We start from the raw sequence: 25,673 nt of genomic DNA on the forward strand, positions 1-25,673 counted from the left end.
AACTGCACTCTTCCCTCTCACTCATTGCCAGACACTAAGCTGCATTACCTTGTGTTTCCTCTGCAATATTAATGTATTTACGTCCCCGGCTGGTTTCCTGAGACCCGTCTCAGGCTCTGTTCTGCCTGTGTGTTTGACCTTTGACTCCCCCTGGACTCTGCATCATTGCCTGCTTTCCTTTTAGATTTGTTCTGTTTCACACTGCCTTGTCTGTTTCATCATCGTTCTGTAAGCCCTGCTGCACCTCCTGTATTTGTTTGTCCTTTGTAGTACCTGCTCTGCCTCTGGTGGTCAGCCTGTCTTGGTTCCTTTTCCCTAACACACTTGTTGACACAGTGCTCACTGAGGAGCGAGTATGACACAATGCTTATCTCAAACATAATCTTGAAGCTGTCCTTTAAAGTCAGCTAAGAACAATTATATTAATAATTGACTAGCTGACAGCTCCCGCTTGTCAGTGATTCATCAACTCCCGCGTTCGTCTTCCTACGTTGTAATATTACAGAGTGCACATTTGCACATTCTTATCACATGACAGGCAGAGGACTAGCGCAAGCCAGAAAAATCACCAATCTTGGCTTTGTCTTTCTGTCTCTCCATGCTCTCTCTCTCTCTCTCTCTCTCTCTCTCTCTCTCTCTCTCTCTCTCTCTCCAATTTTTCTTTTGTTGGTGAATGTTATCAGCTTCGAGAGCCATCCTAGTGACAGATTCCCCAAAAGAAAAGCCTGTCTGATACAGCAGGTATTATCAGGTTGGTTATTTTTGTATATATATTAATACCAATTAGGCAGATAAGACAGGCATATATTATACAGTACCCTGCAAGTATTATACAGATGGATACTGAAATGGGAATATAAACACTATTATGCACTGTAACTTGTCATACTGTAAGTGTTGCTATTTTTGACATTGACCCTCGGAAATTAAAGTGACATGATTCAAAGCAAAGTTCCATGCACTCTCTCAGTCTCTCGTTATGTGTGCTCGTTTGTACTTACATAACATTCAGTGACTCATTACTGCCTCTGAGGTTGTTCTGTGACCCATGCAGGTGAGATAGATAGAGCCAGCATCCACACAGCTCCGGTCAGCCCCAGTCATTAAGGACCCACTGTATCAGCTCCCTTTCAGCTGCTCACAACCTCTGCCTGTGAACGTGTTGAGCACAGCATGGAGTCGGTGTAATGAAACAGGAAAGCTGGTTGGAAATTGAACAGTTCTAACAAGGAAAGTTCTAACGAGGAAAGTTCGGGCTCTATGTGCTGTGCTCTAATAAAAAGCTTGCAGTGAAAAATGGCAGGCAAACTGGCTGTGTTGCAAATTGGAGGATATTGTTCATTGCTTTTTTTGTTGTATTTCTTTAGTTTTTTCTTCTTCATCATCCTCCTTCCCTGACCTACAGTATTAGACATAGACTTTTAATATACATGAACATTTTTTTTTCTTTTCTCCAAAGGCTGTACAGTGTACTTGCCCACTCGCACGGAAAAGTTCCCCAAACAAAATCAATAGCTTTTCTGGCAACCAATAATAATAATAACGGTATGACGAGGCATAAATATCAGTTGGAGTTAGGCATACAGTGGCAGTTACATAAGGAATGTTTGTAAGAAGATTTACATTCTGAAACAGGCAAAGGATGCATTGGCATGTAATATACTGTAAGAGAACATGGGTGTTGACAAGTATGGGTCAACAATGACACGGGTAGTGTGACTAAATTGGGAGAAAATAAAAAATGGTATTGTGTATAAAATGCCATAAATCATTGAAGAGAATGCAGACACAACACTATAGAGCTTTTAAGTGTTATCAGTTGCATGTACAGTATAGTATACTGTATATCTTGAATTCTTTCAGGTATTTATATACATTTATAAACTGTTGTGCAGCCAGCATTTCCAGCCTTCTGAGAAATCTGTTAGGGTGGTGGATTTCACTCTCCTCAAATTGGCTTTCATGAAAATGTAATGTCTGTGACCTGATGGGCATGGGTTGTATTGCCAACTAGATTAGATCCTGTGACAATGATGCTTAATGTTCCTTAAAAGCATATGGCATCACTATTTTGGGTATGCCATTATAGATCCTGCGACCCGGATAATAATAATAATCATATAGCACTTTTCTGAGTACCCAAAGATGCTGTACATGGGGGGCATGAGAAACAAAAAGTAAAAGGAACTTTATTAGGGGGGAAAACACTAAGAAATAAAAATCAATAAAAACGGAGTTGGCTGCCAGCAATATTGAAGAGGTGGGTTTTGAGGGTGGTTTTCAAGGTTTGCATTATGGAGGCAGCGATCGGCATCAGTTTTCCTCTTTGAAAGACAATTGTTGAAAGCTTCACAATTACCTCATCTTTCTCCATGTTGATGCGATTGAATGGAAGCTCCTTTTATGACTCAGGACGTATTTGGCAGAGGCTGCGTTGCATTACTGCACAAGTCAGCATTTTCTAAATGGGGGAGTAAATGACATTCGTTTGTTAGGCCTGCCATAAACTCTTAACTTGAGAATGTACACATTAGGTCCAATGGCCAGGGGGTTGGGTTTAATCAGCAACTGTATATTAAACAGCAACTGTATAATTTACAGTACAATGCATGTATCACATGCTTGTTCTGTGCTATGCATTTACATAATGAAGGTGTTTATGTGCAAAACATTATAGGAATTGTTTCACATGATTAAAGTGTGAATATAAGCATGATCAATTATTCATAATATTTATAACTTCCCACCAAGGCAGCCTTAATTGCTCCAGACAAACTAATATAGGCCTACTTGACCAAATCAAAAGTCTAATTTAAGATTATTTTAATAGAAAAAGCAGTCTCTCTCGGCATGTGCCCTTTGCATTGATATACAGTAGCTAAAAGCTTGTCTAAATTGCTGAATCCCCCCCCCCCCCCCCCAACCTGACACCGCCAGATTGTGGCAGTATTGAGTTCACCAGTTCCCTCCTCCTGCCTGGATCTGGTCTCTCTCAAGCAGAAACGATAAACCGGAAGCAGCGGGACAAAAATGATGATATCTACATAATAATTTTGAGTTGTAGTCTAAAGGAGATTTACTTCCGACTACCAGAGTTGTGCTTTTGTGAGGCCAGACTCGCCCATGTAAGCTCTGACATAGTGAAAACATTAGAATGCTGCAGTTGAATTGTAATTGTGGCAGGGGCAGTGAAATTGGAGCTTCTATTCTCTGTTGTCTGTGGTTGCCGTATGTTGGTCCTGACACTCTGTCTGGTCAAATCATCCAATCCATCCAAATGAGACTCCTGCCACTGACTCTGACTCTCTCATCAATTATACATGAGACGCTTTTGTGCTGTCTGAACAGAACAACTTATTTCCTGGCTCGTTAATTCATTCAAACGTATAGACACAGGCAGCCCTGATGAGTGCCTCTGCAGCAGGATCATTTGTGGCTCTCAGTAATTTCATTTAATTCATCGGATAGTGGGATGAATTATTAATTAGAGGTTCAAGCCTGAAGCGCTGAAACCATTTTTGTTTTTGTGCTGCATGGTTTATCATTTTTCTCCTGCCGCGGTTTTACAAATGATTGTGAAATCGTAAATCGTAGAGACATGGATTTTTCACCATTGATTGGTACAGTATACACTATACAGCATTACTTGCACTAGTATGACCCCAATCAGCTTGATGACTTGATGACTGCCAGAGGACGGGTTAAGACCCCTCAGATCTCCATACCCGCCATATGGCGGTTTATAAGGTTTATAATATCAATTCCAAGCATCCGAAGCTCAAAACTAACCTTTCGTGCTGTCCAGGTTGCTAGGCAGCACCTACGTTTTTCCCAGCATGAGGATTAATCGAGTCATCGAGTATGTGAAAGCATTAACCACTTCAGTCCTATTCTATACTTCATCGTACAACAGCTTAATTATTTTCTTATACTGGGCTTGGGTTTAATCAGCAACTGTATATTAATCAGCAACTGTATAATTTACAGTACAATGCATGTTATCACCTGCTTGTTCTGAGCTGTGCATTTACATAATGAAGGTGTTTATGTGCAAAACATTATAGGAATTGTTTCACATGATTAAAGTGTGAATAAGCATGATCAATTATTCTTAATATTTATAACTTCCCACCAACGCGGCCTTAATTGCTAAAACTATTACAAACTAATATAGGCCTACTTGACCAAATCAAAAGTCTAACTTGTCCAGATTATTTTAATAGAAAAAGCAGTCTCTCAGCATGTGCCCTTTGCATTGATATACAGTAGCTTAAAGCTTGTCTAACTTGCGTGAAGTACTGAATCCCCCCCCCCCCCCCCCCCCCAACCTGACTCCGCCAGATTGCGGCAGTATTGAGTTCACCAGTTCCCTCCTCCTCCTGCCTGGATCTGGTCTCTCTCAAGCAGAAACGATAAACCGGAAGCAGTTGGACAAAGATTATGATATCTCCATAATACTTTCGAGTTGTAGTCCTGTTAGGTTGTGTTTACATTTGCACTGTGGCAGCACTTCAATACGTCATCAGTAGCCTCTAGCGGGCACATATCTCTCCGGTCAGAAATGGCTCGGAGACTAAGTACATCGTCTCTGCCCGAGAGGGACCAGCTGGGACCCCCCCCCCCCCCCCTGGGTTCGTACACATTATACAGTTCATGTTTTGATAGTCACTTAGTGGCTTGTTAAATATGACCTTCACTGTGTATTAGGGTGGAGTTAACAGACTGATTTGTTACTGAGTAAGGCTGTCATGTCAGTAGCTTGTGGGCATTACTAATTAATTAAGCAGAGAGTCAAAATGCTAATTTGGGGCGGACAATGTAGAAGTCCTTTAGTATAGTTTTGTTAAGTAGGGTATACATCCCTCATAATGTGAAGCGTTTATGGCCCTGGTTACACAAAACAATCTTTCAATGTGTGACAAAATAATGTTATCACTCTTAAGAAAATACGTTTACAGTATCTCTGTCTTTCCTTGGTCGAGGCAGATGCACGCCCACCCTAGAGCCTGGGTCTGCCTGACGTTTCTTCCAGTTAATGGGGAGTTTTATATTGTTGCCACTGTCGCAAATATTGCTTGCTCAGGGCTTCTGCTGTAGCCTACATGTAGATCGAGTGTCTTGAGACAACTTGTTGTGACTTGACACTTTGATAAAAAATGTATTGAATTGAATATAAATTCAGAGTCATGTATCAAGTATTTACACTCAGACCACTACGAAGTGACCATAGACTTTACAGTTGTAAACAGATGCATGTGGCTACAGGAGTGAGTGAGGACAGCTCTCAGAATGTGTCTAGGACTAGGAGCACTTCTTGAATGAAAGCGGTTTGACACCTTGGGGGAATAAGACTCTGATTTGGCAGGCATTGCTTGTTCTCAAGGACCCTATATCATTTTCCTGAGTGTAGTTTTTGGAGCTAGTCTTTTGCAGAACGTTTGGCACAATTACACTGAAAGCCAAAGGCAATTAGAATATTATTTGGCTCTAAAAGAACGATATAAATTGCCAGAGTTATAGCCTTCAAGTGAGATTCTCTAAATTGTGCCCATGAGTCAGAGAAATGAATGTGTGTACAGTCTGACTCTGTACTGTGTTTTAAACCAGAAATTAGCCACCATATGGTCATCATTGCAGTCTTCCTTGTTCTGGGGCTGTGACGTTCCTTTGATGGATGGACCGCAGCTATCTTTCTTGGAGCAGCGAGAGGCAGATCTGTAATACAGATAAAGGAAGAACAAAACGTAGATCTCCATTAATACTGCGGTTTAATTTTCTGATGGCCATGATGAGTGCTTGGTCTCTCATGCTCCATGTACTGTATACTGGCCTGGGTGGACTGAACAGGACATTATTTTGGACAACTACTACTGTACAGCAGGTGCATTTCTGTTGAGCTAACTCATCTGTCTTATCAGCCTAAGTCAGACTTGATTTGTAGAGATGTATTTACCCAGGGGGGATCAATGTACTTCAAAGTATATCCTTCACTCTGTTACATTTTATTTTGGACCACTACTACTGTATACAGCAGGAACATTTCTGTTGAGCTAACTCATCTGTCTTATCAACCTAAGTCAGACGATTTGCAGAGATGTATTACCCAGGGGGGATCAATGTACTTCAAAGTATATCCTTCACTCTGTTACTATGTAAACCTTTAAACAATATATCCTTTAATCTTGTGGCGGATGTTGTCAGGTGCGTATCGTGGATTCACATTTTGACAGGGGCAATTAGCATCGCGAGCGCACGCACACGGTGGGGGGGGGGGGGGGGGGGGGGGGCATTTAAAACAAAGGGTCTGGCTTGCAACAGAAATTTGCTGCCAAAGTGCGAAAGAATAGGGTGTGGGGGCGTCCGTTCTCTAGATTTATTATAACTCTATGGGACAGACAGACAGATAGAGCATACCCATTTACACGCACCTCGACAGTGGGTGCAGGGCCAATAAGGCAATCATGTAAGGAGGTATAGGGCCCGCACACCATTATTTTGCTAAATAATTACTTTATTGAATAAACGACAACGTTTCGATCTTAGTAGATCTACGTACTTCGTACATACTGACCTGACGAAGATCTACTAAGATCGAAACGTTGTCGTTTATTCAATAAAGTAATTCTTTACCAAAAGAACAGACAGACAGATATACAGCGATATGCCACTGAGCCAAATGATTTCCCACTTGGCACTGCACTCTCTTGGGTACTCGGCAATATACTTTCCAAGTTTGAAGTCAGTCTGTTGACGTTGTTGCTGTCATTTACTAAGGAAATGGAAATGAAAATCAGAGGTGGAGCCAGGGCTGGACTGGGACAAAAATTCGGCCCGGTCATTTTCGCGTTAATTTGGCCCAGACCGGCCCACCACAACCAGCGCGCAGATAGCAGAAACTACCCCCCGCTCCGTCGAGGCACACACAAACAAACAAGCCCTAATAACACCACTTTTACAGAACAACATAAATGATACAAACCAAAAACAACTACACAACCCTTTGTAGAGTGTTTATTTGTCACTCACTGATACAGGTACAGTGAAATTATCATGATGGCACTGGCAGAATGGCAGCACGCCCGGACCTTTCCTGGTGACCTGCCGCCTATTGGCCTGCCTGCCTGTCCAAAAAGAAAATAATATTTTTTATCATGGCAGCCCCCTACGGTCTCGGCCCACCGGGAATATGCCCGGTACGTCCTGTGGCCAGTCCAGCCCTGGGTGGAGCCGTGGATGAGGCTTCGTTCTTGTGGTGCTTAGTCAGTCAACAGTAGCACAAAAGTTTAACTTTTTGTGCCAAGTGCAGAAAGGACGACAGGGCCTTATCTGTATACAGCTGCTCTGGAATGCACTCCCCAAACGCATCAGAGATGCCCCCTACCCCCCTACCTTCAAAACCGCCCTGAAAACCCATCTGTTCACAATTGCCTTTCTGAGTTGACCTTGTTTTTAGTGTTTCATTGTTTTTATCTCTTTCTTACTTGTTTTTGTTATTCCCCCCCCCTAATAAAGCTGTTACTTTTGCTCTTCTTTCTGTGGGCCCTCTTGTAGCCTCAGGCCCCCTTGCCAAGGCTATCTTCATCAAGCCAGCTGATCCAGGCATTGTGGTGTTTGACGTTCCCACAACTAAAGGAGATTTACTTCAGACTACCAGAGTTGTGCTTTTGTGAGGCCAGACTCTCCCATGTAAGCTCTGACATAGTGAAAACATTAGAATGCTGCAGTTGAATTGTAATTGTGGCAGGGGCAGTGAAATTGGAGCTTCTATTCTCTGTTGTCTGTGGTTGCCGTATGTTGGTCCTGACACTCTGTCTGGTCAAATCATCCAATCCATCCAAATGAGACTCCTGACACTGACTCTGACTCTCTCATCAATTATACATGAGACGCTTTTGTGCTGTCTGAACAGAACAACTTCTTTCCTGGCTCGTTAATTCATTCAAACGTATAGACACAGGCAGCCCCGATGAGTGCCTCTGCAGCAGGATCATTTGTGGCTCTCAGTAATTTCATTTCATTCATCGGATAGTGGGATGAATGATTAATTAGAGGTTCAAGCCTGAAGCGCTGAAACCATTTTTGTTTGTGTGCTGCATGGTTTATCAAATTCTTCTCGTAAATCGTACCAATCATGGATTTTTCACCATTGATTGGTACAGTATACACTATACATTACTTGCACTAGTATGACCCCAATCAGCTTGATGACTTGATGACTGCCAGTTAAGATTTTACCCCTCAGATCACCATACCCGCCATATAGAGGGTTATAAGGTTCCAAGCATTTTTACCAGCATGATGATTAATGCGCGCGCACCCCATAAGGATCCACTCATTGTAGTTTCTTTGCATATTACCATTTCTGGCGAAAGCTATAAGACATGTCGGCTTCTGCTCATACAACTTTTTTGCTCCTCCTCTCGCTGTGTTGGGCTGTGTCATCCAGAAGTAGTTGGCGCAAATACACAGATATTGGCTGGCTAACATCACATGAACACTAGATGGCGATGAAAGTGTTAAAGGTCAAAATTCAACGCCTGTGTGAGTCCGATTTACATGAAACTTCACGTGAGCCAATCAGATCTCAGTAAAAATGTAGGTTAGTCCAAAGACGGCGGAGCCGCTCGTATAACCCTTCAAATGATTGAAAGTGGATGACGTTCACTGCGCAGCGCTCTGTCTGTACTGTAGGTTTTGTGCTTTTTATGCCTTTATTGATACGACTTTAGACTGACAGGAAATGGGGAGAGAGATGGGAGTAACACGTAGCAACGGTCTTGGGGATCGGGATTCGAACCAGTGACATGCTGTATAGTCTTTTTGGGGATGTTTTTAGCCCAATGAGTGTTTTTCGTGCAAAACAAATGCTTGCACTGGATTCAGAATCATGAAAAACTTTGAAAATTTGAAAATCTTTCTTGCATAATATAGTTATTAATACAGCGCCGTTATTTTCACCGGCAGTCAACGTGGCTTCCTTCCGCGATCGTCCACGTTAAAATCGCGCGTTAGTTTCTCATAATTTCGAGACATATTCCAAATCCGCCTTCCAAAACAAAGAAGCGACACGAAGGCTGCCATGTTTCACCGTTGGAATGCATTGAGCCTCGATTTCCCAGAAGCCCTGAGAATTTGTTTTAGGGGGTTTTCCTCCAGTCACGTGATCCAAACGTGTGACGTATCACGTTGTGTCCGAGGTGGGAAACAATGTATGTCTTAAAAGTTATGAAAAACGTCAAATGAAACAAATAAAACAAAAGTCGTGTTTAGCATGTTCAGCAGGGAAAGTGATCTTTATCAATTAGGTCGGGAAAGTCGGGTTCCGCAGGGAAAGTGTTTAATGGTGCCCCAACTTTTAGCAGCTGTCACAGATTCCCCAGCCTAGTGAAACACCTTTTCAATCTATGTGAGATGTGTCACTAGACACCTTCACAACACATTTTTCTGATAATATTATGCCCTGACTATATGCACTCTGTAAACCAGTCAAGCACTATAGGGACCCGGGAGAAGACGTGACTGTCGTGCCTAATTTTAGGGAGGTTTATTCAAGAGGCTTTCTTCGTTGCATGGTTACAATACAATGTGCAGTGTGTGACGCATGCACAACATATTTTGTCCGCTCATTTCTTTGTTTCATCACTTTGAGTTTCAGTGACAAAGGAGAATGACAGCTCAGTGCGTCTTGCGTTCATAATTTACTGTCATAGATATAACCGGACCACGTCTCTGCCTTTTCCCCTCACTCAGTGACCCCATAAATCAGACACAGGGAGACAAGTCGTGCTTAACCTGAAGCTCATGCTCCTTTGGGCAAAAAGGATTAAGCTCCATGGAGCTGATGGACGATTGGTGTAGGAAAAGAAGTGTAAAGGAAACAATATATCATAAGACGTACGTGACTTTCGTTCATCTCCCTCCTACAGTACTTCTCTGTCAAGGTCATGTATCCGTATAGCTGATCGTACTGAGTGTGTGTGCGTGTTCGTGTGCGTGTGTGCGTGCGTGCCCGCCCGTGCGTTGACTGTACTTTCTTGATTATCTGGAGGCGGAATGCAAGAACATCTTATTATCATATCTAACAATGGTTTGTTTAATTTGGTCCCAGAGAGCTTTTTTTCTCTCTACAGATTTGGTTTACTATATATATATTATCTTTTTAAGATTTAATTAGTTCACCAGTGAGAGCTGCAGCACTTCTACAGTAGCACCCTTAAAAATGTCATTGAGGCAAGGTGATGGAGTGCAAAGCTTGTTTTGACATTCCGTTAAAGATATTCATGACTGTAAAAAAAAAAGTAGATCAGTGCTGGTTGCCAGCATTAATGCAGCTGTACTACTGTATACTTTAATTCAGCAGGTGTGAACTGGGGGGAAAATTGCACTGCCAGGCAATTTGAGATGTCGTATTATTAAAAAATGATAAATGCTTCATTAATGCTTTACAGTTTTTTTTAAGAGTGAAGCGAACACTGTTGCATGGCTAACATTCTGTGTGTTTATTACATTACATTATTAAACGTACAGACGATCTTATCCAGAGCCACTTACATCCTGTAAGTGCTAAGAAAAAATCACACCCATGAGAAGTGAGGGGTGCTCTTATCTTTTTAAGATTTAATTAGTTCACCAGTGAGAGCTGCAGCACCCTTAAAAATGTCATTGAGGCAAGGTGATGGAGTGCAAATCTTGTGCAAAGCTTCTGTTGAAGATATTCATGTGCAGATTCCAGATGCCTGTAAAAAAAGTAGATCAGTGCTGGTTAATTTCCAGCATTAATGCAGCTGTCCGTACTCCAAACAGACAGACAGACATAAAGACCAGTCATTGGAGCGGTTATAGGCACTGCTCAAAAACCAAACAAACAAACATGGGTATATTGGAGAATATGTGTAGGTGGAAGTTTGAATCGGTCGATGGGCAGTTGGCCACAGAAAGAAACTCCCTCTGCTGTTTCTGCTATAACATAGTAGTGACATCCTGCTGCTGTTTCTGCTGTGCTGTACTGTACTGCCGTACATTAGTAAGTAAGTAGCCTTGCCGAGCCATGAGGCCCATAGGGCAGGAGCCTATGTCCTGTTTCTGTAGTGTGAGGCAGCTTGATGTACAAGTACACCCCCTGGACATGACGCTAGTATGTCGCAGGGACTTACCCCCAATCCAACCCTTGATGCTGAGTGTCAAGCAGGGAGGCACTGGGTCCCATCTTTAGAGTCTTTGGTATGACCCGGCCGGGGATTGAACCCCGACCTCCCAGTCTCAGGGCGGACACTCTAACCACAAGGCCACTGAGTTGGTACTGCCGTACATTAGCGAGCCTAATATTGTCTGCAGCTGAGCTGCCCTCTCCTCCTCTGACAGCTCTATACATAATGAGGGCAGAGGCTGTTGCATGGCTTCAGCCCCTCGTCTGTCGGGTCAGCGTACATCATGTTTGCCTGGCGTCTAGAGCGCCTAACGACACCATGTTGTTGTGTTGTATTCATTTTCTGTTGCCAGATGTCAAGGCTTCTGCATGTGTCACATGTTCCCTCGCTGTTATTTCACTGGAGATCTTTGCTGTGGGGCTGTGGGTTGTCAATTGTCGCCAAATTGAACCCATAATGTCTTCTACATCCTGACCGTTTTCTGAAAAAGCTATGTTTCTATGTCAGTCGTTCTTTGATTTTTCAAAAATAGCAGACCTACAAGCTCGTAGCGCGCCACTCAGTGGCGCGCTATGAGCTTGTAGATCTGCTATTTTTCAATAGCCAAAGCATAACGTAATGCTAACACCAAAATGGGTTTTAAGTACAATATTTGTAGATGAGACAATAATGTATGAATGTATATCATCGTCGCTGTCGGGCTGAAAGCTTGTCGTGTACAGTATGTCCAAAACCGTTACTTTTCAAACTATGGAAACAATAGCTTGTGTTCTAATGAATCCAAGTTATTATTTAGGGTCTAGCGCCCCTCAAAGAATCGTGTCAATAGAGCGTCGCAGTCCCGCCCCCTCGAGAGACCCGGAAAATAAATCCCCGTTCCTTTTCCTCATAGACTTTTCAGGAAGTATTTATTTAAAGACGTTTACGCCGCGGACAGAGCCAACTCTTGTCGTGACAAATCATGACAATAAACACAATGTTTTGTGCCGAACAAAGAATTAGAAAGTAGAAAAGATCGGCAGGTTACAAAATTTTTTGTTGTTTTTATTTGTTTGGTCCAAAATATTGTGTTTGTTGTCATGATTTGTCACGACTCGAGTTGGCTTCGTACGACGCTTAATTGGGATTGGCATTGGGATTCATTTCCTGGGCCTGGCGTCGTCATTTTGTGTGGCGCGTACACTCGTACAGTATATAATAAGTATAAAATAGGGCATTCTTTTATGAAAGAAACATAAAAAGATTAATTTAGTCTGCGTTTTGGGGCTGTTTGTTTTTAATGACTCAAACCCTGCATGGTCTATACTTAGTTGACCATATTCCCATGGGTTACACTATATATATATATGAAAATTCTTTATTAGGAATAGCCCCTTGAGATGAATCATCTCGTTTTCAAGGGGATCCAGAGATCATAAAATACACACTTTTCTTAAGCTAATTATCTTCTACAATCAGATCTTGTAGAGTGAATGTTTCCCCAGAATAGGGATGCTAGGGTCCAGGAGGTTAATATCACTGATTCAATAAGGCAGATGGCGAACAGGGGACTCAGGTCCTACTGTATACTTTAATACAGCAGGGGGGAAAATGCACTGCCAGGCAATTTGAGATGTCGTATTATTAAAAAAAAGATAAATGCTTTATTTATTTTTGCTCTAAACTACTAAGAGTGAAGCGAACAGGGATGCATGGCTAATATTCTGTCTGTTTATTACATTTACATTACATTATTAAACCAGCAGAATATATCTGTAATAAAAAAATAATGTAACGCATTATCAATTTCAATTTAGGCACGTACAGACAATCTTATCCAGAGCCACTTACATCCTGTAAGTGCTAAGAAAGAATCACACCCATGAGAAGTGGGGGGTGCTCTTATCATCGTACATTATCATGGCCTACATGATCTCTTTCCGGGAAATCACAATTTGCGTCCTCACCTTTGTCATCAATGTTTGTGTTACGCAATGTTTGTTTTTATAACTATGACGTATACTTTGACGTAATTTGACTATGTAAATTTTACACTATTACGTAAAATTCTCCATTCATTGTCCTTGGGAATTTGTTATCTGCCTCTTCAAAGGTGGATGGATGGGAGCCAGCCTAGGAAAGCTATAAAACAAGAGAAGTTTTGCATCCCTGTAAGCTATGATGTAGCTTACAGGGATACAGGGGTACAGGAGACCTTTTATGAGTGGTGCACCCATCCCATGTGTGTGGGTGGGTGGCTGGGTGCGTCTGAGCACCAAAACAGGATGGTTGTTTTTCACCACCTGTGCGCAACCATAACACACACGCACATATTAACTGGTGTTTTCGGGTGTGCCAGTACAGTGACAGTACAGTACAGTACAGTACAGTACAGTAGAGGGACCCCCACACGGTAACTCTGTCATTTCTCAACCGTTTCGGACGTGTGGTGGCTCGCCGGAATCGGGCCGGCACCCTGGGTGCGTTCCTGTGGGTCGCACCCAGGGTGCGACCCACAGGTGCGACCCACCCCCCCCCCCCCCCCCCCCCCCACACACACACACACACACACACACACACACACACACACACACGGAGTTGCAACACTCACTTCACACAGGTGTGATTTCTTTTAAGTTTGGGGACCAAAGTGCACCATAGGTAATTCAAATACTGTTTGAATGTAAAAGGAACACAGTCTTACCAAGGACATGACTCCCTGCAGTGTGTCCTCTTGGAGACGTCCATACGGTGCTGCTTTGACAAATGAAGGACTCATACGTGTGTCTCCCATATGCCACCAGCCTATACCAAGTTTGGGAGAGATGTAGCCTGGCATCACAAATTACCTGAACGTTTATGGAATGAGTTTTAGTTTTTATGACGGCTAAAAGCATAATCATTCATCCTTCATCATGGTGGGTGACTCCAGACGTGCACGGGCAGCCTACAATAAAGGGCACACCAATCACATTAAGAAACCCATAGCAATCTCATAAACTTGTCTCTTAATCATGGTTTGCTGCGCATCATTACGGAATATGGATATATCACAGAGACAATATACTGATTACCCACTAAAGTCCCCGTGGCTAACATGTGAACACCTGGCCTACACACTGGCACCGGCACGGCACTGAATCGCCAGGTTTCTCTCTTTAACTCTCCATGAAAAGATCTAGCTATAGCTCTCCGGACAAATCCTCTCATATCTTATGCACGCATAGAGGTTTTTAACCACTTAAACCAAGGGGTGCCCTGCACACTTTTTTGACTCGAGAACTACTTTTAAAGGTATATTCAGTGATTTCACTTAATTCAAATATCACTTCTTTTTTCCGCCAATCAGGATTGAGCAGGGGCGGGCCTTGGTGTGTGTGCTGTTGGCCTGTCGCGTGTCCCATCACTGTAGTGCGTGCCGTGTATGTGTGCGGCACATCTTGTTACCGGGGCGGACCAAATGACCCAAATCACTGAATGCTCCTTTAAACTGACCAGCTCAACAAGATCTACCCACCCCATAAAATATTATCCCATTGCGCGCGCGTGTGTGTGTGTGTGTGTGTGTGTGTGTGTGTGTGTGTGTGTGTGTGTGTGTGTGTGTGTGTGTGTGTGTGTGTGTGTGTGTGTGTGTGTGTGTGTGTGTGTGTGTGTGTGTGTGTGTGTGTGTGTGTGTGTGTGTGTGTGTGGGCGTGCGTGCGTGCGTGCGTGCGTGTTTGAGCACCACCATTATGTAGCTGTTCCGAACTCGACGTACCTGCACCACTGTCCCAACCAGTGGTCATAATCAAGTTTGCTCAGTGGACAATGAAAATCTAATTTCTCTGGACAATAAACCTGCGAGGAGAGGAAAATGATGGACAATAATTCCTAAACTCCCCAGAAGGCCATTGTAATCCCTCTGCCAATTAAAGCAAACGTGTGAACAGCTGGGCTCCTCTATCTCATTCAGACAGCCATCTCTGAGTTGCAGCCATGAGCTTCTCACATTCATTACCAGTGTTGGGGAAGTTACTTTTAAAAAGTAAGGAATTATAGTTATCGTTACTTATCTAAAAAAGTAATTTGTTACTTTACTTTACATTACATTAAATTATGAAAGTAACTACTTTACTTTACTTTAAAAAATAATAATATAAAAACGATTTAAAAGAAGGTTTTTTGTTCTGTCGCACAGTAAGAGAAAAGACAACTCCCTCCTCACATTATGAAATGTAGTGGAACAATAAAACAGGAATTTTGACAGGCTGTGGCGATTTAAAATTAAAATCAATCTTTGTCTGTTTTGGTGGTGTTGGTCCATCAGATTTCGGGTCTTCTTTGGCCACAAGTTTCGTAGCCTCATGGACTGCATTGAGATGTTTCAGGAGGTTTGCATTGCTCTTTTTGGCTGAGGACAATGTTTTATGTCCGCCACACAATTTACATTACACAATTTTCGTTTTTGTCGTCGTCCTTGACCCGCAAGAACTCAAACTAGTGTTTATATTTCCAACCTCCAAAGCAACCGATCTCGCTGTCATGATCCGCATTTGCCATTTTAGCGTGTGGTACTGTATTATAAATTTCGTTCACCCGGCGATTTCTGTCTGTGTAGTGTCTAGTGTGTATGCGTTACAACGGTTTGTGAGTTAGTGATGTGTCGGTCACGAGCGACTCGTTCATAAGAGCCGATTCATTGCCGTGTGCGTGAAGCGGATCGCTCACGTCTTGCAATGAGTCGGTTCACGGTCACGCCCCCCCACCCCCCAGCACGCACGCACACACACACACACACACACACACACACACAACGAATATCGTCGATCGGGAGCTCAGCTGAGCTGACACGTTTCTTTTGAGAAACTGAATGAATAGCTAGCCTACTACAACAGTATGAATAGGCTATGACTAACGAGATGCAAATATGCAACATAAATATTAATAATAGTGCTGGGGCGTAGCCTCGAATGCTGCAATTGTTCACTTGGTATGTTAAGTCGAGTGGCTGTGTGTCATCCAACATTTACATGTTAGTAAGCCTAGTGCAAAAAATTAAACCACAAATTTTTATACAAATAGAAGTGTACACTATACTACTTGCTTTCCCCTTTTTACCTCCTTTATGATGATGAGTTCCTGTTTTTTGGCTGGCTATATATAAGTCTATATTTGTATGTCTCTAAATCTTATGATGAATTGAACAAGTTGGACGCTCTTGTAAACAAGTATAATGCTTTATTGGTCGTCCACTCACAGTTGTACAGTTTTTTTGTATTGGGTTGTGCTACAGACAGTACAGTCAGTCAGTCAGTCAGTGCTCGCTGCAGGGACTCCGGAAACAAACTTTGTGTGTGACTGAATGTGTTACTGTTTACCACAGCCAGTAAGCCCGCCCACCCTGTAGACTGTCTCTGATTGGCTTACCCTGAAATCTGGCCCTACGTTAGCTAGAGATGCTCCGATCAGGTTTTTTGGGGCCGATCACCGATCACCGATCACTGGAAACAGTACAGGCCGATACCGATATTGCCGATACCGACCGATCACAGCGTCGTGAAATCCATATTTTTTTCCATTGTGTAGCATATATACTTACTGTAGTTTCTACTGTACTATTCTTACACATCATTGACATTGTAAGTATAAAAATTAGGAGATGAGAACGTTTTTTTGCAAGCTGAGGCAACGTGCAATATTTCACTCTAGACTCTCTTAGAGACAACTTGGAGGTTACAGAGTAAACTGTAGAGACTCAAAATGCAGTGGTTCCCAAAGTGGGGTCCGTGGACCCCCAGGGGTCCTTGAGGGAGTTCCAGGGGGTCCCCAGCTAAAAGGATAGTTTGGAACCAAATGGACCCGTCAGGGTTAACATTTTACAATATAATTTGGGGTCTCAGAGATAGAAGTGGCATTAAATGGGGGTTCGTAGTCAAACTGGGGGTCCTTGAAATTAAACTGGTGGAGACATTTGAGAATCACTGCTACAATCTTCTTATGGGGGTCCCTGGCATATCTTTTCAAATGGGGGTCAGTGGGCTGGTGATCAGTGTCAATTTGGGTGTCCTTGACGTGAAAAGGTTTGGGAAACACTGTCTTAGAGACAACTTGGAGAGTAAACTGTAGCTTTCTTCTTTCATCAAATACAAAAATATAATAATAATAATAACATACCGTACATGTTCAGTGCACGGACACAGACAACTGAACATTTCACTGTACAGACTAAAATAAAAAGCAGGCTGCTAGTGTTAGCACTTGTATACTGTATAGGCTCGCTGATCGTTAGCTTAGTGCTTAGATTAGCGTGTAGCTACTGATTCAACCCACTGATTGAACTTCATCTCCGCCTTTAATCTAAGTAATTTTTTTATTGACAACGTGAACGAACCCCGACACCAGCACTGCAAAAATAGACAGATCTACAAGCTCTCAACGCGTAGCGAACTGCGCTGCAGAAACAGGCAGGACGCGATGCGAATCAAAAGAACTAGTTCTTTTTGGTGAACGAAACCGATCCAGTCACTTCCGTGAACGATCCGTTCAAAATGCAAATGACGGGGAATCGCCCGGCTGCTCTTCTCATTCAGTGCGAGGCTGCGAGCCGGAGGGTGCAGGGCGGGGCCGTGCTCCAGGGCTCCCACACACTTCTCCGGGGAGGAGGAGGAGCACTGGGCAGGCTACTGCTATGTTGCTGTGGCTAAAAACAGTCACCAGCCAGTGGTTGTGATGTTAGCTTCAAGCTAATCCAACTTCACTTCATCTCCACCTGTAACTTATTTCTTATTTTTTCCCAAGCTCTCAACAGCGACCGGAGCTGCAAAAACAGGCGCCCCCTTAAAGGAGACTTGCCACTGTCCCACTGTCTGTTTTGATCGGGCATTTTGATCGGCAATTTTGATTTATTTTGAGAATCTGATCCGATCCGATACAGGCATGATCGGCCGATCATGATCGGTGGCCGATCGATCGGCGCATCTCTAACGTTAGCCAATCAATGACCTCTTCTGCGACGTGCTTTTATCATGTTAGGGTGTAAAGCCAATCAAGCCATGTGGGCTCAGAGGCTAGTATGACTGCACAAACGAAACTGTCAACACAGAGGGCGCGTTCGGAAATAGCGCACTGAGCACACTGTGCAATGCAAACTAATAGGAGAGTGCGCTCCGGTGCGGTATTTCCGAACGCGCCCCTCAGCGCTCTCTCTGCACTGCAGTCAGGAGCACAGAGACGCCTGTTTAAATAAATTGACATAATGACGCCATAATGTGGTTAACACACGCACAGTAATTATATCGCCGTTATGGAATGGGAAATGTAAAGCGTTAGGTTACAAATTATTGCAAATTGTAGTTTCGTTATGTAACGTAACGCGATGTAAGGGCGTTGGTTACAACACTGTTCATTACCACCAACACCACATCCAGCCAGGACCAACACACACGTAAGCACGCATACATGCTATTGGTAAAACATGTCTGGATTATGTCGGCTTGGCTCTTAAATCTTAGCTCAAAAGTAGAGTAGTGTACCCATTTAGATTTGGATCATCTGATGCCAACATCGGTAAAGGTCACTGACACTTGATACAGATTCTTAAAAAGCTGTGTATACAACACACACACACATACACACACACACACACACACACACACACACACACACACACACACACACACACACACACACACATTCTATTTGAGCGCTTGTGTCCTGGCAACCTCACTTAAGTGAAACCATTTATGTGGAGTAGGCTACACTTTAGAAAATAAAACAGCACCTTGGGGGAGAGGTCTACTGAACACATGCATTCTCCCATACGCATGCACACACGCCACATATGCACATAGAAAGATCGTCTTTGGGGGCACACACACACACACACACACACACACACACACACACACACACACACACACACACATACATACACACACACACACACACACACACACACACACACACACACACACACACACACACACACACATGCATGTAGAAAGATCCTCTTGGGGGGATAAGAGCAAACATTCATAACCTACATGGCTTGCTTCATACGCTTGAAGAAGCACTCCATTCTCCAAGAGCAGAGATATAGACTTCTATTGACTCTACACCCCCCAGTGGGATGCGATAACACACCATGTTACACCGTCCCTGTTTCCAGAAGCACCAAGGCCAAAAGAACCGGCATGTTGTGCCGAGGGGCGAGGTGGCCCGTCAACATTTGTTCATATTTATGGCCCTCAGATCTTTGTATCCGTCCATCCATCCATCCGTCCAGTCAAGGTGTAAAGAAATTGATTTTTTTTGCCCAAGCTCTTCAGAAAAGAAGAAAAAGGAAAAGGAGGGGGAAAGGGAGGGAAAAATCACAACAAAATCAAGATATCTATACACAAAACCAGCAGTAGGCTATGTTCATGAGTTTAATGTGCAAAAGTGCAAAAACATATTGGTAAGTCTACAGTACATCTCAGCATGTTTGTACATGAGATAAGACATAAGGAACATACCGTAATACACATAATACAAGACATAATCAACGCATTGGCTGATCCACATAGAAGTACACATACAGTAGGAGTAGGGCATAAACCTCAGGAATGTATTAGTGTAACCAACATACATTACATCTGAATAGTACTATTCTCTAATTGAAAATGGGCTACAAGAAGTGAAATATGGAATGAGGCATGCTACCGTATGGGTGAGATAGAGTCTGAAAAGGTGAGTTTTCAGACTGTGGTGGAAAAAAGGAGAGAGTCTGCAGTCCTGACAGAGGGCGGGAGGTCAATCCACTAGCTTGGGAGCCAGGATAGAAAAATGTAGGATGCTTGTAGCGTTGGCCAGGGTGTCGTAGTGAAGAGAGGAACAGTGTTATAGCTGATCTAAATGTGTAGAGTTGGATCGTGTCCTGAAGGTAAGGGCCCTTGATTTCTTTGTAGGTCATCATCACCAGTGTATTGAAATGACGCAGGCAGCAACTGGAAGCATGTGAAGGGACCCAGGAGTGGCATGTTACTGTGTTATGGCCTAGTTTAGGACTGTCCAAGACAACAAGAATAAGCCCCATCTTCCCCACATCCCAAGCAGCGACAAAGACAAATTAGCTCAATATAAAGAAAATGGGTTTATTTACTAAATTAGATTAAAGTAAATAGCGCTTGACTTGACTTCAGGGTGGACCAAAAGCCGACATAACAAACCAAAAAAGATTGAATTGGTAACTGAATTAGCATCACGTCGTAAACAAATAAACCAAGTTACATGAACGTCCCTCCCTAACTAACATAATTCTGATAAAATAAGAACTTGCAGTTGTACTATACCTCCAAAAGAAGTTCACAAAATAACTGTTAATTAAAGGCAGGTTAAGACTTTGGGAGAGATGGGAGATGCGCAACACCACTTTCCTGGCTCTTTCTTTATACACTGACTTCCTCATGAAGCAGTGAATCACTGCCCAAAGCTAATCACCTCGTACAGACCAATTTAATGCAAACGCAGACACACCTGTCACATTCAGTCTAATAAAGTAAAGCACATTAACACAAATTATGACCACAGTTATAACAGAAGGAGGAGACGCAATTCTGGATGGGATTTAAGTGAGCATGTCGACAGACCAGCAAGGAGGGAGTTGTAGTGTAGTAGTCAATCTTCCAATATGTAACCAGTGTTGTTGACAGCAAATTTAGATTTAGTTTGAGTTAGTCCTTTGAATAAAATTCCATTTAGCTTTAGTCTTATTTTCGTCATTGGAAATGTTTTAGTATAGATTTAGTCAACTAAATCTACAGTCGACAATTTATCATTTATTTTTTGCGGGCATTGCATCGTAATGCCTGTTTTATACTTAGCTGCGTGCCGAAACGAATCGATCTACAAGCTCACAACGCGCCGCAGTAGATCGGCCATTTTCGGAGTGTGACACCCACGCATGTCCCACAGCCAAATCTTTTCTACTTAATCTAGTTTTTTATTAGTCGACCTCATATGTAGTCATAGTTTTTGTGATCATAACTTTTTTTTTATTTAGTTTTTTTCAGTGGAAAAAAAAAGAAAATGTAGTCTACGAAATTAACACTGTATACCACAGGAGGCGTCTATACTGTATGTACTGTAGCAAGTAGCCTGATGTGCTGTAGCCTGAGTAGGCCGATGTGTGTGCTTGTGTGCATCCTCGCTCTGCAGCTGAGAGGCCATGAGTGTCATGATGGCTGTGGGGGGCAACAAGAAAGTATTTTAGATAATGATGCAAAGTACAGCAAACAAGCAGCGTAATGAATCACATTACGTGGGTGGAGCGGAGGTTTAGAGCTACTCAGGCTCATGCACATCCACGCTGTTCCCTGTGTGAAGAGAGTGTGAATGAACACGGAATACTGATGAACAGTAATGAACGTATGACCGGCGAGATGTGGTTGAGGACGATAATATAGCTTATGGAATGTTGAGACGAAGTTTATTTGTATAGAACATGTCATAAAGGCTATTCAGAGTGCTTTACGTATGGCATAAAAAAAATATTTGAAATCATGACAATATTATTTAAATAGACTCAAGCCCCATACCACCAGGAGGATTTGAACAGTTTGATTTTATTTTATTTTATTTTATTTAGCACAGTATAAAACAAAAGGGAAATTACGTAGAACATAAAAAAAAATCTGTAATCTTACATTTCCTTTATTCCAAACACAGCCATATATCAGTCCTATCAGAGCAGTTAGCATGTAAACGTGTGGCACTGCGTGTGTACCGTACTCACCTCACCCAGTAATTCATTCCTAAGACTTTGAGTCAGATATTGTCCTCTATAGTTTCATATCCATTTGAAAGTTCTGGCACTTTTACATGAGGAAAAGCTAGAATGAAAATATAAAAACAGTCAATGTTTGGCGCACACAATTAACAGGTGTGCTGCGATTGGTGTTGGGTAATTGATCACACCACCTATTTTGTCTGCCCAATACATTTGTGCTTCCTAAAGGGAAGTTTTGATATGTTCATTCCTGCAGTCATTCCAGGCCCCTCGCCGGAAGAGAATGTCGTCCGTGTGCAGCTCGTGGAAAAGTGGAGATATTTTACTAAATACACATTTACTGCCAGAACTTTCAAATTAATATGAAACTAGTCCACAAAACAACTCCAAGTCTTGTACGTAGGTATAATTATTGGGAGAGTGTGCATGCAGTGTTAAAAGTTTAAATGAAAGGTCAGTCTGCTAACGGATAGGACCGATGTGTATTTGGAATATATGAAATATATGTAAGATCATAGACATTCTAATCGAGGGCTATTCACTTGAAAACTTAGAATATTCATCTAATATTCAAACGTATTGTATTCACCAAGTAAAACCAACTCACAGTTAGTTCATTTAAAATGTAGGCCTATTTGTGTGCTTGTCTGAAAGCCCTGCACATAGGTATGGGACTATAATCCACATTCTTTTAATCTCATATAAGGCTCAACAAGGTCTTGCCCCTCGTTATATCGCGGAGCTCCTGCCCCCTCATGACCCTCCTCGCAGCCTGTCACAAAGGGTGATCGGGCCGCCATCCGAGAACCTAAGCTCTGGAATGCATTTCCAGAAAAAGATTGCCTCACTGACTCCCTTACACATAATGGGCAAATGGGCTCTAACCCACAATATTGCAGAGGAAAGTGTATTGACAAATGGGCTCTAACCCACAATATTGCAGAGGAAAGTGTATTGACAAAACCAAGTGACAGACTGTCTGGTCACTAATGCGACAGACCGAGATAGCCCGTTCTGCCCCGCACAGGAGATCAGAAGCAAGGGTTTCAAGCGCAAAAGGAGATGGATTGACAGACATGCATTTCTGGCCATAATGGTGGGCCAGGCAGGCTGTCATGTTGGTCCTCCATCTGTTGCTTGTAAACCCCTTCCTGTTGGAGTATAGTACTGTATCCCCCAAGAGGCTAGAGCAGGGATGGGTACTTAGAAAATGAGCAGTCACACTGTGCAGCTAAGCTCTCGCAAAGAAAATCAAGTGAAACCTTACAGGCAAAATAAACCAAAATCTTGCCTTCTGTATCACACAATAAGTTAATTTGCTTTGTGTTACGAAGTGCCTCTGTACACATGGTACAACAGTGACTAAAGTAGTCAGACCTTCATAGCTCTCTCCTGTGCTTAACGGAAACATGTTTATTTTCTTCTCTCGGCAGGTACCGTAAGCCTAGCTCAAAGATTATTCCTGTCCTGTTCCTTTCCTATTATACTGTATATATAACTAGACAAAGTGCCAATGGGCACAGGTCTCCACCAGGGCAGGTCAGGTTGTGGCCTCATGGTGGCGCTATAACAGGCTGTTGAGGAAGATTTGGGCCGGAGGTTCGTGTTGGAGGGATGCAGGTACAATGTTTTTCCATGTGTGCATACATAAGTTGTATACAGATCGATGCAGTTATAGCTAAAATCAGGAATTGGCCTGTTATAGCGCCACCGTGAGGCTGATTTTGAGGAAAAAATTATGGCATGTGGTCCTCGGCCTAGTGAAAATGTGCGTGTATAATTTAACGGAAATTGCACACTGTGTTTGTGATTTGTGGCCTTTTTTCGAAATGGACGAATCGTGTGAGCTTTGGAAGCCAATCTTAGCCAATCAGGATGGAAGATGGGAAATGGTGCCGCTCCGTGTTGATCACATGACTATGGAGATAGTGTATACCGATTTGCGTGAAATTTGGATAAAATCTGAAGGAGTAATAATAGAAAATGTGTTTTACATATGTCGGCCTCCTGGTGGCGCTATAAAGAGCAGATGTGAAAAATTCCAGGCAAAGGTTTTTCCTTGGCCTCTAGGGAGTTGGCATACAAAGTTATCCACAGATCCGTGCAGTTAGAGGTAAAAACACTTTTGGGCCAGTTATAGCGCCACCTTGAGTCTGAGTTGAAATTGTTCACGTGGCATTTCGTCCTCGGTCTAGTGGGAATGTGGGTGCACAATTTCACGGAAATCACGCGATGTGTTCATGATTTGCAGCATTTTGTTTGAAACTGAGCACTCCTGTGAACTTTGGAAGCCAATCTGAACCAATCAGGATGGAGTCTGAGAAATCTGAAAGACTGGTTTCGTTGAATGGCTCTAGAGAGACTGTGTACCAATTTGCGTGATGTTTGGACATGTTTGGTAGGTGTACTGTGCAAAAACTTGTTTTGCACAAAGCGGCCTCCTGGTGGCGCTATAACAGGCCGTTCTGGAAAGTTTGGGGCAGAGGTTCATCGTTGGCATCCAGGGAGTGTGTGTGCAAAATTTGGCATCGACCGGGTTAACGGTGGCCGAGATTAGCTGCTCACGGACACACGGACGGACGGACGGACACACACACGGACGGACGAAGTGCAAAACATACTCTCCCCACATGCCTTCGGCCTGGTGGAGACAATAACTCCAATGCAACTCTTAGGTGGGGTAAAATGAAGGTCGATGCTTTTGAGTTTGTGCCAATGAACTGTGTTACGTTATTGAGCCTTTTATTGTGTTTTTGGATCTGGACTGTAGATGATTAGGTGTAGGCACTCGTACAGAATATGGTTCCGTCATAAAGACCCTCAGTGATGGTGGGTCTGTAATGGTGCGTAGCATGCAGTCTCCTGGAGCTGTAATGGTCTGTGGGGACTTTGCTCCATTAATCTTCTGGAGTGCAAGTTGAACCACTAATCACGGCCAACATTATGATTTTGAGTAATCATCCCAGCTGCATGCGATCTCTATGATTGCAGTGGAATACATGGTCTCTCTGGTGCCACTTTAGAATACCTCATGAATAGGAATGTAATGGTATGAGGCGGGGCGGTGGTGGCTCAGGGGTAGAGTGGCTGGATGGTAACCGGATGGTAACCGCATGGTAACCGCAAGGTTGCCAGTTCGAACCCGGGCTCCCCCAGAGTTAGCGTTAGAGTGTCCTTGAGCAAGACAACGAACCCCTAATTCCTCCTGATGCGCTGGTTGGTGCCCTGCATGGTTTCCGCTACCATCGGTGCATGTGTGAATGGGTGAATGTAATGCACAATCTATGTAAAGTGTGTGTATGTGTGTGTGTGCGTGTATGTGTGCGCGTGCGTGTCGTGAGTGTGACATCTTATGCTCGCTTAGTCAGTGGATCATGGGCATTCTTCCACCAAAGCCGATATGAATGAATATAGGCTATTATGAGGCACAGGACATGTGTGGACTTTGTGACATTGAAACGCTCATTATGAACTGTGATGTGAATTATTCTGACAGCCTATTCTGTCAGACAAAAACCATCGTCAAAATTGTCACAGCACATCAGCTCCCTCACAACACCGTGGCAGTATGTTGTTGTAGCACGTTGCAGGGCTTGTACACACAGATCATGGAGAATGAGGAAGATATCACCATCTAAATAGCTCTTCTATCTTCCTGAAAGCGACATGATGGTCTAACAAAGGACAAAGTCTATGCACTGTAAAATCCCATGTGTTCATTTTACCACATGAACCCTGTCGTCTCTAATATAAATAAAATAAACATTGTGCAAAAATAGTTGAAACATGGTGGATCTACAAGC

The 25,673-nt window shown here is 43.0% G+C and overlaps 1 protein-coding gene across 1 annotated transcript in view; it reads left to right on the plus strand.

Moving 5' to 3' along the window:
- Positions 1 to 25,673, plus strand: part of asic2 (acid-sensing (proton-gated) ion channel 2) — a gene marked incomplete at its 5' end in the record, with an annotated part of 441,728 nt that overhangs the window by 214,600 nt on the left and 201,455 nt on the right. The window lies entirely within an intron of this gene.

Source organism: Protomyctophum parallelum (assembly GCF_964188405.1).
Source record: "Protomyctophum parallelum genome assembly, chromosome: 13".
Taxonomy (NCBI): Eukaryota; Metazoa; Chordata; class Actinopteri; order Myctophiformes; family Myctophidae; genus Protomyctophum; species Protomyctophum parallelum.